Below are 15610 nucleotides of genomic sequence, written 5' to 3'. Positions count from 1 at the left end.
AGATCGACCATAAGGTGCCCGAGGCAGCAATAGACGTTTGGAGACAAGTCGGCTGGTGGACGATGTATTGAATCTCGACGCAATTTGAGTGTCCCATCGTCATTAGGAGGCCCTAAACTTTACGATTAACTATCATTATTGCGTCGGATTCGATAATCTAAACTCACAGGAGAACGACCATAAGGAGCCCGAGGCAGCAACAGACCCTTGGAGATAAGTCGGCTGGAGGCCGATGTATTGAATCTCGACGCAAGTTGAGTGTTCCATCGAAATTAGGAGGCCATGAACGTTACAGTTAACTTCCATTTTAGCGTCGGATTCGAAAATCTACTAACAGGAGAAGGATCATATGGTGCACGAGACTGCAATATCCCCTTGGATACAAGTCGGCTGGAGGCCGATGTATTGAATCTCGACGCAATTTGAGTGTTCCATCGTCATCAGCAGGCCCTAAACCTTAGAATTAACTATCAGTTTCGCGTCGGATTCGATAATCTACTCACAGGAGAAGTTCATACAGTGCTCGAGACAGCAATATACCCCTTGGAGACAAATCGACTGGAGGCCTATGTATTGAATATCGACGCAATTTGAGTGTTCCATCGTCATTAGGTCGCCCTGAACGTTACAATTAACTATCATTTTTGCGTCGGATTCGATAATCTAAACTCACAGGAGAACGACCATAAGGTGCCCGAGGCAGCAACAGACCTTTGGAGACAAGTCGGCTGGAGGCCGATGTATTGAATCTCGACGCAATGTGAGTGTTCCATCGTCATTACAAGCCCCGAACGTTACAATTAACTATCAGTTTCGCGTCGGATTCGAAAATCTAGACTCACAGGAGACGGACCACATGCAGCCCGAGGCAGCAATATCCCCTTGTAGACAAGTCGGCTGGAGGAAGATGTATTGACTCTCGACGCAATTTGAGTGTTCCATCGTCATTAGGTGGCCCTGAACGTTACAATTAACTATCATTTTTGCGTCGGATTCGAAAATCTAGACTCACAGGAGAACGACCATAAGGTGCCCGAGGCAGCAATAGACCCTTGGAAATAAGTCGGCTGTAGGACGACGTATTGAATCTCGACGCAATTTGAGTGTCCCATCGTCCATAGGAGGCCCTAAACGTTACAATTAACTATCAATTTTGCGTCGGCTTCGATAATCTAAACTCACAGGAGAACGACCATAAGGTGCCCGAGGCAGCAACAGACCCTTGGAGACAAGTCGGCTGGAGGCCGATGCATTGAATCTCGACGCAATTTGAGTGTTCCATCGTCATTAGGAGGCCCTAAACGTTACAATTAACTATCATTTTTGCGTCGGATTCGATAATCTAAACTCACAGGAGAACGACCATAAGGTGCCCGAGGCAGCAACAGACCCTTGGAGACAAGTCGGCTGGAGGCCGATGTATTGAATCTCGACGCAATTTGAGTGTTCCATCGTCATTACAAGGCCTTGAACGTTACAATTAACTATCATAATTGCGTCGGATTCGAAAATCTAGACTCACAGGAGAACGACCATAAGGTGCCCGAGGCAGCGATATCCCCTTGGAGACAAGTCGGCTGGAGGCCGATGTATTGAATCTCGACGCAATCTGAGTGTTCTATCGTCATTAGAAGGCCCTGAACCTTACAATTAACTATCATTTTTGCGTCGGATTCGAAAATCTAGACTCACAGGAGAACGACCATAAGGTGCCCGAGGCAGCAATAGACGCTTGGAGACAAGTCGGCAGGAGGACGATGTATTGAATCTCGACGCAATTTGAGTGTTCCATCGGCATTAGGAGGCCCTGAACCTTACAATTAACTATCAGTTTCGCGTCGGATTCGAAAATCTAGACTCACAGGAGAACGACCATAAGGTGCCCGAGGCAGCAATAGAGCCTTGGAGACAAGTCGGCTGGAGGCCGATGTATTGAATCTCGACGCAATTTGAGTGTTCCATCGGCATTACATGGCCCTGAACTTTACAATTAACTATCATTTTTGCGTCGGATTCGAAAATCTAGACTCACAGAAGAACGACCATAAGGTGCCCGAGGCAGCAATAGACCCTTGGAAACAAGTCGGCTGGAAACCGATGTATTGATTCTTGACGCAATTTGACTGTTCCATCGTCATTAGGAGGCCCTGAACGTTACAATTCACTATCATTTTTGCGTCGGATTCGAAAATCTAGACTTACAAGAGAACGACCATAAGGTGCCCGAGGCAGCATTAGACGATTGGAGACAAGTCGGCTGGAGGACGATGTATTGAATCTCGACGCAATTTGAGTATCCCATCGTCATTAGGAGGCCCTAAACGTTACAATTAACTATCATTATTGCGTCGGATTCGATAATCTAAACTCACAGGAGAACGACCATAAGGTGCCCGAGGCAGCAATAGACGCTTGGAGACAAGTCGGCAGGAGGACGATGTATTGAATCTCGACGCAATTTGAGTGTTCCATCGGCATTAGGAGGCCCTGAACGTTACAGTTAACTATCATTTTAGCGTCGGATTCGAAAATCTACTAACAGGAGAAGGATCATATGGTGCACGAGACTGCAATATCCCCTTGGATACAAATCGGCTGGAGGCCGATGTATTGAATCTCGACGCAATTTGAGTGTTCCATCGTCATCAGCAGGCCCTAAACCTTACAATTAACTATCAGTTTCGCGTTGGATTCGAAGATCTACTCACAGGAGAAGTTCATACAGTGCTCGAGACAGCAATATACCCCTTGGAGACAAATCGACTGGTAGCCTATGTATTGAATCTCGACGCAATTTGAGTGTTCCATCGTCATTAGGTCGCCCTGAACGTTACAATTAACTATCATTTTTGCGTCGGATTCGATAATCTAAACTCACAGGAGAACGACCATGAGGTGCCCGAGGCAGCATTAGACCTTTGGAGACAAGTCGTCTGGAGGCCAATGTATTGAATCTCGCCGCAATTTGAAAGTTCTATCGTCATCAGGAGGCGCAGAACGTTACTATTCACTATCATTTTTGCGTCGGATTCGAAAATCTAGACTCACAGGAGAAGGATCATATGGTGCCCGAGACAGCAATATCCCCTTGGAGACAAGTCCGCTGGAGGCCGATGTATTGAATCTCGACGCAATTTGAGTGTTCCATCGTCGTTACAACGCCCTGAACGTTACAATTAACTATCATTTTTGCGTCGGATTCGAAAATCTAGACTCACAGGAGAACGACCATAAGGTGCCCGAGGCAGCAACAGACCCTTGGAGACAAGTCGGCTGGAGGCCGATGTATTGAATCTCGACGCAATTTGAGTGCTCCATCGTCATTACAAGGTCCTGAACGTTACAATTAACTATCAGTTTCGCGTCGGATTCGAAAATCTAGACTCACAGGAGACGTACCACATGGAGCCCGAGGCAGCAATATCCCCTTGGGCACAAGTCGGCTGGAGGTCGATGTATTGAATCTCGACTCAATTTGAGTGTTCCATCGTCATTAGGTGGCCCTGAACGTTACAATTAACTATCATTTTTGCGTCGGATTCGAAAATCTAGTCTCACAGGAGAACGACCATAAGGTGCCCGAGGCAGCAATAGACCCTTGGAAATAAGTCGGCTGGAGGACGATGTATTAATCTCGACGGAATTTGAGTGTTCCACCGACATTAGAAGGCCCTGAACGTTACAATTAACTATCATTTTTGCGTCGGATTCGAAAATATAGACTCACAGGAGAACGACCATAAGGTGCACGAGGCAGCAATTGACCCTTGGAGACAAGTCGGCTGGAGGCCGATGTATTGAATCTCGACGCAATTTGAGTGTCCCATCGTCATTAGGAGGCCCCGAACCTTACAATTAACTATCATTTTTGCGTCGGATTCGAAAATCTAGACTCACAGGAGAACGACCATAAGGTGCCCGAGGCAGTGATATCCAATTGGAGACAAGTCGGCTGGAGGCCGATGTATTGAATCTCGACGCAATTTTAGTGTTCCATCGTCATTAGAAGGCCCTGAACCTTACAATTAACTATCATTTTTGCGTCGGATTCGAAAATCTAGACTCACAGGAGAACGACCATAAGGTGCCCGAGGCAGCAAAAGACCTTTGGAGACAAGTCGGCTGGAGGACGATGTATTGATTCTCGACGCAATTTGATTGTTCCATCGGAATTAGGAGGTAATGAACGTTACAATTAACCGTGAGTTTTGCGTCGGATTCGAAAATCTAGACTTACAAGAGAACGACCATAAGGTGCCCGAGGCAGCATTAGACCCTTGGAGACAAGTCGGCTGGAGGACGATGTATTGAATCTCGACGCAATTTGAGTGTCCCATCGTCATTAGGAGGCCCTAAACGTTACAAGTAACTATCATTATTGCGACGGATTCGATAATCTAAACTCACAGGAGAACGACCATAAGGTGCCCGAGGCAGCAACAGACCCTTGGAGACAAGTCGGCTGGAGGCCGATGTATTGAATCTCGACGCAATTTGAGTGTTCCATCGGCATTAGGAGGCCCTGAACGTTACAGTTAACTATCATTTTAGCGTCGGATTCGAAAATCTACTAACAGGAGAAGGATCATATGTTGCACGAGACTGCAGTATCCCCTTGGATACAAGTCGGCTGGAGGCCGATGTATTGAATCTCGACGCAATTTGAGTGTTCCATCGTCATTAGAAGGTCCTCAACCTTACAATTAACTATCATTTTTGCGTCGGATTCGAAAATCTAGACTCACAGGAGAACGACCATAAGGTGCCCGAGGCAGCAATAGACCCTTGGAGACAAGTCGGCTGGAGGCCGATGTATTGAATCTCGACGCAATTTGAGTGTTCCATCGTCATTAGGAGGCCCTAAACGTTAGAATTAACTATCATTTTTGCGTCGGATTCGAAAATCTAGACTCACAGGAGATCGACCCTAAGGTGCCCGAGGCAGCAATAGACGCTTGGAGACAAGTCGGCTGGAGGACGTTGTATTGAATCTCGACGCAATTTGAGTGTTCCATCGGCATTAGGAGGCCCTGAACCTTACAATTAACTATCAGTTTCGCGTCGGATTCGAAAATCTAGACTCACAGGAGAACGACCATAAGGTGCCCGAGGCAGCAATAGACCCTTGGAGACAAGTCGGCTGGAGGCCGATGTATTGAATCTCGACGCAATTTGAGTGTTCCATCGGCATTACATGGCCCTGAACGTTACAATTAACTATCATTTTTGCGTCGGATTCGAAAATCTAGACTCACAGGAGAACGACCATAAGGTGCCCGAGGCAGCAATAGACCCTTGGAGATAAGTCGGCTGGAAACCGATGTATTGATTCTTGACGCAATTTGAGTGTTCCATCGTCATTAGGAGGCCCTGAACGTTACAATTGACTATCATTTTTGCGTCGGATTCGAAAATCTAGACTTACAAGAGAACGACCATAAGGTGCCCGAGGCAGCATTAGACCCTTGGAGACAAGTAGGCTGGAGGACGATGCATTGAATCTCGACGCAATTTGAGTGTCCCATCGTCATTAGGAGGCCCTAAACGTTACAATTAACTATCATTATTGCGTCGGATTCGATAATCTAAACTCACAGGAGAACGACCATAAGGTGCCCGAAGCAGCAACAGACCCCTGGAGACGAGTCGGCTGGAGGCCGATGTATTGAATCTCGACGCAATTTGAGTGTTCCATCATCATTACAAGGCCCTGAACGTTACAATTAACTATCATTTTTGCGTCGGATTCGAAAATCTAGACTCACAGGAGAACAACCATAAGGTGCCCGAGGCAGCGATATCCCCTTGGAGACAAGTCGGCTGGAGGCCGATGTATTGAATATGGACGCAATTTGAGTGTTCCATCGTCATTAGAAGGCCCTGAACCTTACAATTAACTATCATTTTTGCGTCGGATTCGAAAATCTAGACTCACAGGAGAACGACCATAAGGTGCCCGAGGCAGCAACAGACCTTTGGAGACAAGTCGGCTGGAGGACGATGTATTGAATCTCGACGCAATTTGATTGTTCCATCGGCATTAGGAGGCCCTGAACGTTACAATTAACTATGAGTTTTGCGTCGGATTCGAAAATCTAGACTCACAGGAGAACGACCATAAGGTGCCCGAGGCAGCTATAGACCCTTGGAGACAAGTCGGCTGGTAACCGATGTATTGATTCTTGACGCAATTTGAGTGTTCCATCGTCATTAGGAGGCCCTGGCCGTTACAATTCACTATCATTTTTGCGTCGGATTCGATAGTCTAAACTCACAGGAGAACGACCATAAGGTGCCCGAGGCAGCAACAGACCCTTGGAGACAAGTCGGCTGGAGGCCGATGTATATAATCTCGACGCAATTTGAGTGTTCCATCGGCATTAGGAGGCGCTGAACGTTACAGTTAACTACCATTTTAGCGTCGGATTCGAAAATCTACTAACAGGAGAAGGATCATATGTTGCACGAGACTGCAATATCCCCTTGGATACAAGTCGGCTGAAGGCCGATGTATTGAATCTCGACGCAATTTGAGTGTTCCATCGTCATCAGCAGGCCCTAAACCTTGCAATTAACTATCAGTTTCGCGTCGGATTCGAAAATCTACTCACAGGAGAAGTTCATACAGTGCTCGAGACAGCAATATACCCGTTGGAAGCAAATCGACTGGAGGCCTATGTATTGAATGTCGAAACAATTTAAGTGTTCCATCGTCAATAGGTCGCCCTGAACGTTACAATTAACTATCATTTTTGCGTCGGATTCGATAATCTAAACTCACAGGAGAACGACCATAAGGTGCCCGAGGCAGCATTAGACCCTTGGAGATAAGTCGGCTGGAGGCCAATGTATTGAATCTCGAAGCAATTTGAGTGTTCCATCGTCATTAGAAGGCCCTTACGTTACAATTAACTATAATTTTTGCGCCGGATTCTAAAATGTTGACTCACAGGTGAACGACCATACGGTGCCCGAGGCAGCAATAGACCGTTGGAGACAAGTCGGCTGGAGGCCGATGTATTGAATCTCGACGCAATTTCAGAGTTCTATCGTCATCCGGAGGCGCAGAACGTTACTATTCACTATCATTTTTGCGTCGGATTCGAAAATCTAGACTCACAGGAGAAGGATCATATGGTGCCCGAGACAGCAATATCCCCTTGGAGACAAGTCCGCTGGAGGCCGATGTATTGAATCTCGACGCAATTTGAGTGTTCCATCGTCATTAGAAGGCCCTGAACGTTACAATTAACTATCATTTTTGCGTCGGATTCGAAAATCTAGACCCACAGGAGAATGGCCATAAGGTGCCCGAGGCAGCAATAGACCCTTGGAGACAAGTCGGCTGGAGGACGATGCATTGAATCTCGACGCAATTTGAGTGTTCCATCGTCATTAGGAGGCCCTAAACGTTACAATTAACTATCATTTTTGCGTCGGATTCGATAATCTAAACTCACAGGAGAACGACCATAAGGTGCCCGAGGCAGCAACAGACCCTTGGAGACAAGTCGGCTGGAGGCCGATGTATTGAATCTCGACGCAGTTTGAGTGTTCCATCGCCATTACAAGGCCCTGAAAGTTACAATTAACTATCAGTTTCGCGTCGGATTCGAAAATCTAGACTCACAGGAGACGGACCACATGGAGCCCGAGGCAGCAATATCCCCTTGGACACAAGTCGGCTGGAGGTCGATGTATTGAATCTCGACAGAATTTGGCCCTGAACGTTACAATTAACTATCATTTTTGCGTCGGATTCGAAAATCTAGACTCACAGGAGAACGACCATAAGGTGCCCGAGGCAGCAATAGACCCTTGGAGACAAGTCGGCTGGAGGACGATGTATTGAATCTCGACGCCATTTTAGAGTTCCATCGTCTTTAGGAGGCCCTGAACGTTGCAATTAACTATCATTTTTTCGTCGGATTCGAAAATCCAGACTTACAAGAGAGCGACCATAAGGTGCCCGAGGCAGCAATAGAGTCTTGGAGACAAGTCGGCTGGAGGACGATGTATTGGATCGCGACGCAATTTGAGTGTTCCATCGTCATTACAAGGCCCTAAACGTTACAATTAACTATGTTTTTTGCGTCGGATTCGATAATCTAAACTCACAGGAGAACGACCATAAGGTGCCCGAGGCAGCAATAGACCCTTGGAGACAAGTCGGCTGGAGGCCGATGTATTGAATCTCGACGCAATTTGAGTGTTCCATCGTCATTAGGAGGCCCTAAACGTTACAATTAACTATCATTTTTGCGTCGGCTTCGATAATCTAGACTCACAGGAGATCGACAATAAGGTGCCCGAGGCAGCAATAGACGCTTGGAGACAAGTCGGCTGGAGGACGATGTATTGAATCTCGAAGCAATTTGAGTGTTCCATCGGCATTAGGAGGCCCTGAACCTTACAATTAACTATCAGTTTCGCGTCGGATTCGATAATCTAGACTCACAGGAGAACGGCCATAAGGTGCCCGAGGCAGCAATAGACCCTTGGAGACAAGTCGGCTGGAGGCCGATGTATTGAATCTCGACGCAATTTGAGTGTTCCATCGGCATTACATTGCCCTGAACTTGACAATTAACTATCATTTTTGCGTCGGATTCCAAAATCTAGACTCACAGGAGAACGACCATAAGGTGCCCGAGGCAGCAATAGACCCTTGGAGACAAATCGGCTGGAATCCGATGTATTGATTCTTGACGCAATTTGAGTGTTCCATCGTCATTAGGAGGCCCTGAACGTTACAATTCACTATCATTTTTGCGTCGGATTCGAAAATCTAGACTTACAAGAGAACGACCATAAGGTGCCCGAGGCAGCAGTAGACCCTTGGAGACAAGTCGGCTGGAGGACGATGTATTGAATCTCGACGCAATTTGAGTGTTCCATCGTCATCAGCAGGCCGTAAACCTTACAATTAACTATCAGTTTCGCGTCGGATTCGAAGATCTACTCACAGGAGAAGTTCATACAGTGCTCGAGACAGCAATATACCCCTTGGAGACCAATCGACTGGAGGCCTATGTATTGAATCTCGACGCAATTTGAGTGTTCCATCGTCATTAGGAGGCCCGAAACGTCACAATTAACTATCATTTGTGCGTCGGATTCGAAAATCTAGACTCACAGGAGAACGACCATAAGGTGCCCGAGGCAGCAACAGACCTTTGGAGACAAGTCGGCTGGAGGACGATGTATTGAATCTCGACGCAATTTGATTGTTCCATCGGCTTTAGGAGGCCCTTACGTTACAATTAACTATGAGTTTTGCGTCGAATTCAAAAATCTAGACTCACAGGAGAACGACCATAAGGTGCCCGAGGCAGCAATAGACCCTTGGAGACAAGTCGGCTGGAGGCCAATGTATTGAATCTCGCCGCTATTTGAGAGTTCTATCGTCATCAGGAGGCGCAGAACGTTACTATTCACTATCATTTTTGCGTCGGATTCGAAAATCTAGACTCACAGGAGAAGGATCATATGGTGCCCGAGACAACAATATCCCCTTGGAGACAAGTCCGCTGGAGGCCGATGTATTGAATCTCGACGCAATTTGAGTGTTCCATCGTCGTTACAACGCCCTGAACGTTACAATTAACTATCATTTTTGCGTCGGATTCGATAATCTAAACACACAGGAGAACGAACATAAGGTGCCCGAGGCAGCAACAGACCCTTGGAGACAAGTCGGCTGGAGGCCGATGTATTGAATCTCGACGCAATTTGAGTGTCCCATCGTCATTAGGAGGCCCTAAACGTTACAATTAACTATCATTTTTGCGTCGGATTCGATAATCTAAACTCACAGGAGAACGACCATAAGGTGCCCGAGGCAGCAACAGACCCCCTGGAGACAAGTCGGCTGGAGGCCGATGTATTGAATCTCGACGCAATTTGAGTGTTCCATCGTCATTAGGAGGCCCTAATCGTTACAATTAACTATCATTTTTGCGTCGGATTCGATATTCTAAACTCACAGGAGAACGACCATAAGGTTCCCGAGGCAGCAACAGACCCTTGGAGACAAGTCGGCTGGAGGCCGACGTATTGAATCTCGAAGCAATTTGAGTGTTCCATCGTCATTACAAGGCCCTGAACGTTGCAATTAACTATCATTTTTGCGTCGGATTCGAAAATCTAGACTCACAGGAGAACGACCATAAGGTGCCCGAGGCAGCGATAACAAATTGGAGACAAGTCGGCTGGAGGCCGATGTATTGAAGCTCGACGCAATTTGAGTGTTCCATCGTCATTAGAAGGCCCTGAACCTTACAATTAACTATAATTTTTGCGTCGGATTCGAAAATCTAGACTCACAGGAGAACGACTATAAGGTGCCCGAGGCAGCAATAGACCCTTGGAGACAAGTCGGCTGGAGGCCAATGTATTGAATCTCGCCACAATTTGACAGTTTTATCGTCATCAGGAGGCGCAGAACGTTACTATTCACTATCATTTTTGCGTCGGATTCGAAAATCTAGACTCACAGGAGAAGGATCATATGGTGCCCGAGACAGCAATATCCCCTTGGAGACAAGTCCGCTGGAGGCCGATGTATTGAATCTCGACGCAATTTGAGTGTTCCATCGTCGTTACAATGCCCTGAACGTTACAATTAACTATCATTTTTGCGTCGGATTCGATAATCTAAACTCACAGGAGAACGACCATAAGGTGCCCGAGGCAGCAACAGACCCTTGAAGACAAGTCGGCTGGAGGCCGATGTATTGAATCTCGACGCAATTTGAGTGTCCCATCGTCATTAGGAGGCCCTAAACGTTACAATTAACTATCATTTTTGCGTCGGATTCGATAATCTAAACTCACAGGAGAACGACCATAAGGTGCCCGAGGCAGCAACAGACTCTTGGAGACAAGTCGGCTGGAGGTCGATGTATTGAATCTCGACGCAATTTGAGTGTTCCATCGTCATTAGGAGGCGCTGAACGTTACAATTAACTATCATTTTTGCGTCGGATTCGATATTCTAAACTCACAGGAGAACGACCATAAGGTGCCCGAGGCAGCAACAGACCCTTGGAGACAAGTCGGCTGGAGGCCGACGTATTGAATCTCGAAGCAATTTGAGTGTTCCATCGTCATTACAAGGCCCTGAACGTTACAATTAACTATCATTTTTGCGTCGGATTCGAAAATCTAGACTCACAGGAGAACGACCATAAGGTGCCCGAGGCAGCGATATCAACTTGGAGACAAGTCGGCTGGAGGCCGATGTATTGAATCTCGACGCAATTTGAGTGTTCCATCGTCATTAGAAGGCCCTGAACCTTACAATTAACTATCATTTTTGCGTCGGATTCGAAAATCTAGACTCACAGGAGAACGACCATAAGGTGCCCCAGGCAGCAATAGACCCTTGGAGACAAGTCGGCTGGAGGCCAATGTATTGAATCTCGCCGCAATTTGAGAGTTCTATCGTCATCAGGAGGCGCAGAACGTTACTATTCACTATCATTTTTGCGTCGGATTCGAAAATCTAGACTCACAGGAGAAGGATCATATGGTGCCCGAGACAGCAATATCCCCTTGGAGACAAGTCCGCTGGAGGCCGATGTATTGAATCTCGACGCAATTTGAGTGTTCCATCGTCGTTACAACGCCCTGAACGTTACAATTAACTATCATTTTTGCGTCGGATTCGATAATCTAAACTCACAGGAGAACGACCATAAGGTGCCCGAGGCAGCAACAGACCCTTGGAGACAAGTCGGCTGGAGGCCGATGTATTGAATCTCGACGCAATTTGAGTGTCCCATCGTCATTAGGAGGCCCTAAACGTTACAATTAACTATCATTTTTGCGTCGGATTCGATAATCTAAACTCACAGGAGAACGACCATAAGGTGCCCGAGGCAGCAACAGACCCTTGGAGACAAGTCGGCTAGAGGCCGATGTATTGAATCTCGACGCAATTTGAGTGTTCCATCGTCATTAGGAGGCCCTAAACGTTACAATTAACTATCATTTTTGCGTCGGATTCGAAAATCTAGACTCACAGGAGAACGACCATAAGGTGCCCGAGGCAGCGATATCAACTTGGAGACAAGTCGGCTGGAGGCCGATGTATTGAATCTCGACGCAATTTGAGTGTTCCATCGTCATTAGAAGGCCCTGAACCTTACAATTATCTTTCATTTTTGCGTCGGATTCGAAAATCTAGACTCACAGGAGAACGACCATAAGGTGCCCGAGGCAGCAACAGACCTTTGGAGACAAGTCGGCTGGAGGACGACGTATTGAATCTCGACGCAATTTGATTGTTCCATCGGCATTATGAGGCCCTGAACGCTACAATTAACTATGAGTTTTGCGTCGGATTCGAAAATCTAGACTCACAGGAGAACGACCATAAGGTGCCCGAGGCAGCATTAGACCCTTGGAGACAAGTTGGCTGGAGGACGATGTATTGAATCTCGACACTATTTGAGTGTCCCATCGTTATTACGAGGCCCTAAACGTTACAATTAACTATCAGTTTTTCGTCGGATTCGAAAATCTAGACTCACTGGAGACGGACCATAAGGTTCCCGATGCAGCAATATCCCCTTGGATACAAGTCGGCTGGAGGCCGATGTATTGAATCTCGACGCAATTTGAGTGTTTCATAGTCATTAGGAGGCCCTAAACCTTACAATTAACTATCAGTTTCGCGTCGGATTCGAAAATCTACTCACAGGAGAAGTTCATACGGTGCTCGAAACAAATCGACTGGAGGCCGATGAATTGAACATCGACGGAATTCAGTGTCCCATCGTCATTAGGTCGCCCTGAACGTTACAATTAACTATTATTTTTGCGTTGGATTCGAAAATCTAGACTCACAGGAGAACGACCATAAGGTGCCCGAGGCAGCAATAGACCCTTGGAGACAAGTCGGCTGGGGGACGATGTATTGATTCTCGACGCAATTTGAGAGTTCCATCGTCATTAGGAGGCCCTGAACGTTACAATGAACTATCATTTTTGCGTCGGATTCGAAAATCTAGACTTACAAGAGAGCGACCATAAGGTGCGCGAGGCAGCAATAGACCCTTGGAGACAAGTCGGCTGGAGGACGATGTATTGGATCGCGACGCAATTTGAGTGTTCCATCGTCATTACAAGGCCCTAAACGTTACAATTAACTATCATTTTTGCGTCGGATTCGATAATCTAAACTCACAGGAGAACGACCATAATGTGCCCGAGGCAGCAATAGACCCTTGGAGACAAGTCGGCTGGAGGCCGATGTATTGAATCTCGACGCAATTTGAGTGTTCCATCGGCATTAGGAGGCCCTGAACGTTACAATTAACTATCATTTTATCGTCGGATTCGAAAATCTAGACTCACAGGGGAACGACCATATGGTGCCCGAAGCAGCAACAGACCCTTGGAGACAAGTCGGCTTGAGGCCGATGTATTGAATCTCGACGCAATTTGAGTGTTCCATCGGCATTAGGAGGCCCTGAGCGTTACAGTTAACTATCATTTTAGCGTCGGATTCGAAAATCTACTAACAGGAGAAGGATCATATGGTGCACGAGACTGCAACATCCCCTTGGATACAAGTCCGCTGGAGGACGATGTATTGAATCTCGACGCAATTTGAGTGTTCCATCGGCATTAGGAGGCCCTGAACCTTACAATTAACTATTAGTTTCGCGTCGGATTCGAAAATCTAGACTCACAGGGGAACGACCATAAGGTGCCCGAGGCAGCGATATCAACTTGGAGACAAGTCGGCTGGAGGCCGATGTATTGAATCTCGACGCAATTTGAGTGTTCCATCGTCATTAGAAGGCCCTGAACCTTACAATTATCTTTCATTTTTGCGTCGGATTCGAAAATCTAGACTCACAGGAGAACGACCATAAGGTGCCCGAGGCAGCAACAGACCTTTGGAGACAAGTCGGCTGGAGGACGACGTATTGAATCTCGACGCAATTTGATTGTTCCATCGGCATTATGAGGCCCTGAACGCTACAATTAACTATGAGTTTTGCGTCGGATTCGAAAATCTAGACTCACAGGAGAACGACCATAAGGTGCCCGAGGCAGCATTAGACCCTTGGAGACAAGTTGGCTGGAGGACGATGTATTGAATCTCGACACTATTTGAGTGTCCCATCGTTATTACGAGGCCCTAAACGTTACAATTAACTATCATTATTGCGTCGGATTCGATAATCTAAACTCACAGGAGAACGACCATAAGGTGCCCGAGGCAGCAACAGACCCTTGGAGACAAGTCGGCTGGAGGCCGATGTATTGAATCTCGACGCAATTTGAATGTTCCATCGTTATTAGGAGGCCCTGAACGTTACAATTAACTATCAGTTTTTCGTCGGATTCGAAAATCTAGACTCACTGGAGACGGACCATAAGGTTCCCGATGCAGCAATATCCCCTTGGATACAAGTCGGCTGGAGGCCGATGTATTGAATCTCGACGCAATTTGAGTGTTTCATAGTCATTAGGAGGCCCTAAACCTTACAATTAACTATCAGTTTCGCGTCGGATTCGAAAATCTACTCACAGGAGAAGTTCATACGGTGCTCGAAACAAATCGACTGGAGGCCGATGAATTGAATATCGACGGAATTCAGTGTTCCATCGTCATTAGGTCGCCCTGAACGTTACAATTAACTATTATTTTTGCGTTGGATTCGAAAATCTAGACTCACAGGAGAACGACCATAAGGTGCCCGAGGCAGCAATAGACCCTTGGAGACAAGTCGGCTGGGGGACGATGTATTGATTCTCGACGCAATTTGAGAGTTCCATCGTCATTAGGAGGCCCTGAACGTTACAATGAACTATCATTTTTGCGTCGGATTCGAAAATCTAGACTTACAAGAGAGCGACCATAAGGTGCGCGAGGCAGCAATAGACCCTTGGAGACAAGTCGGCTGGAGGACGATGTATTGGATCGCGACGCAATTTGAGTGTTCCATCGTCATTACAAGGCCCTAAACGTTACAATTAACTATCATTTTTGCGTCGGATTCGATAATCTAAACTCACAGGAGAACGACCATAATGTGCCCGAGGCAGCAATAGACCCTTGGAGACAAGTCGGCTGGAGGCCGATGTATTGAATCTCGACGCAATTTGAGTGTTCCATCGGCATTAGGAGGCCCTGAACGTTACAATTAACTATCATTTTATCGTCGGATTCGAAAATCTAGACTCACAGGGGAACGACCATATGGTGCCCGAAGCAGCAACAGACCCTTGGAGACAAGTCGGCTTGAGGCCGATGTATTGAATCTCGACGCAATTTGAGTGTTCCATCGGCATTAGGAGGCCCTGAGCGTTACAGTTAACTATCATTTTAGCGTCGGATTCGAAAATCTACTAACAGGAGAAGGATCATATGGTGCACGAGACTGCAACATCCCCTTGGATACAAGTCCGCTGGAGGACGATGTATTGAATCTCGACGCAATTTGAGTGTTCCATCGGCATTAGGAGGCCCTGAACCTTACAATTAACTATTAGTTTCGCGTCGGATTCGAAAATCTAGACTCACAGGGGAACGACCATAAGGTGCCCGAGGCAGCAATAGACCCATGGAGACAAGTCGGCTGGAGGCCGA

This window comes from Schistocerca americana, chromosome 5 (assembly GCF_021461395.2).
Source record: "Schistocerca americana isolate TAMUIC-IGC-003095 chromosome 5, iqSchAmer2.1, whole genome shotgun sequence".
Lineage (NCBI taxonomy): Eukaryota > Metazoa > Arthropoda > Insecta > Orthoptera > Acrididae > Schistocerca > Schistocerca americana.
This window is presented reverse-complemented; position numbering follows the sequence as displayed.